Below are 1683 nucleotides of genomic sequence, written 5' to 3'. Positions count from 1 at the left end.
GTGAGCGCGGGGCGGGCGGGCGGCCTTAGGGAGGCGGCACCCGGCGCTCCCTGCGGTGGGACGGCGCGGGGGGCTGCAGGAGGCTGTAGGAGCTGCAGGAACGGGCCTCCGGGGCGGCCTTCTCGGCCGGAATTCGCTTCGACGCTTTACGGGGCGCCCGGCCTCCCCTGCCGGCCGTTCCAGCGCGTGCAGGAATGCCCGCCGTGTGGGAGGGCTGTTGCTGCTGAGAGCCGCCGCGTTTCTGCCGCATCCAGCGGGAATGGAGGTGGGAGCGGCGCGGTGCCTCGGGGGACGGAGCCTGAACTCTGTGCCGCGCTTGGAGGGAAAGTAAACGAGTTAGGAGGGCTTCGTAAGAATAACGAAGTTATATCTCATTGTGCCTTTACCCAGTGCTTCAGCACAGACACAAGGAAAAGGTGTGAAAGGTTCTTCTTTTAATAACCCGACTCCTTCATTTTCTGTAAGGATTGAACCTGTCAACTACTGAGCTTTATCTCTCGAGCCGCTTGTCTTTGGACTGCTCCGCTGAGCTGGGCTGTGTGCTCTGAGCGTATGGAAAATGATTCTCAGCACCGGGTGCGGGAAGATTGTGGTCAAAGTCAGCAGCAGGTCGTTGAGAGGCTTCAGAAGGGGCTCGGGAATTGCTTGGAGCTAAATGCTGTAAGCAGATCCGTCACCTCAGCAGAGCATTGGGGCTCTTGCATTTTTCCTCCGTGTCATGAGTACTTTGTCTCTCACTTTTGCATAGATAGAAGGAAAAGTTCAGCAGTGGCTCGTGTGCTTGTGGATCTGCTCGCTCTTACCCCCCAGGACTTATTTCTTCCTTTTGTAAACACTTCTTCTGTTAGCAGTGACCTTAGTAACCTTGAGCAAGATATGCTTAAAATAAACAGTAGCATGTTTTCCAGTCTTAATCAAGAGGAGAAAAAAAAAATAGGCTGCTGGCTGTGCTTTGAAGGCATCTCCCTGTCCAAAATAAAGTGGTGTGATAAGTAGAAGAAAAGGTCAGATGTAGAGAATTCCCTGACGTGTTTACTGTCTGAGTGCTCATCACCTTGTTTTGTTGCGGTCAAGGAGAATTCTGTGCTGTGTAATGCAACTCTGCTTGTTTCATTTGTGATATTTAGAGCAGGTTAATAATAGCTCGTATTGAATCTGTGCAGCAAGAGCAGAACTTGTTTTGGCATCCAGTCTTCCAACAGTCCTTTTACAGGCAAGTGGGGGACTGTTTTTTCGCGCCTTGTTTGTCAGGCATTTGTGTTTTGTCAGTCAGCAGAGATGTGTGGAGCTAAAGCAAAGATCTAAAATTCCCAGTTCTTGTGTACCTGAAGTGTTTGATGCGCTTCTCAGCGTAGGAGGTAGAACTAGATGTGGTCGCAGGGCTGTTCTATGTTGTGCAGGTAGTATCTTTTGCTTATGAAGTTCTCTTACTGTGTTCTGCCTTTACAGTTTCTCCTCTGTTGTTTTGTTTTTTTTCTTTCTATGTATGTGGATTAGATCTTCATGTAGCTTCTTTGTTGTCATTCAGGTCTCCTTTTTAACCAGCCATATACCATGCTTTTTTGATGTGCTGAGCAAATGTACTGTAAAAGGGCTTAATGTAGTATTCTGAAACGTCATAGCTCTTCTGCTATCTGAATTATGCCATTTGGGAGTATTAAATCCTCATTTCAGTCTGATACA

The 1683-nt window shown here is 48.8% G+C and overlaps 1 protein-coding gene across 2 annotated transcripts in view; it reads left to right on the top strand.

The window, feature by feature from the left end:
- Positions 1-1683, top strand: part of COQ8A (coenzyme Q8A) — a 34426-nt gene that overhangs the window by 132 nt on the left and 32611 nt on the right. The window lies entirely within an intron of this gene.

This window comes from Meleagris gallopavo, chromosome 2, assembly GCF_905368555.1.
Source record: "Meleagris gallopavo chromosome 2, MGAL_WU_HG_1.1, whole genome shotgun sequence".
In the NCBI taxonomy this organism is placed as follows: Eukaryota; Metazoa; Chordata; class Aves; order Galliformes; family Phasianidae; genus Meleagris; species Meleagris gallopavo.
Note: the sequence above shows the minus strand (reverse complement) of the source record. Positions and strands in the feature narration are given on the sequence as shown.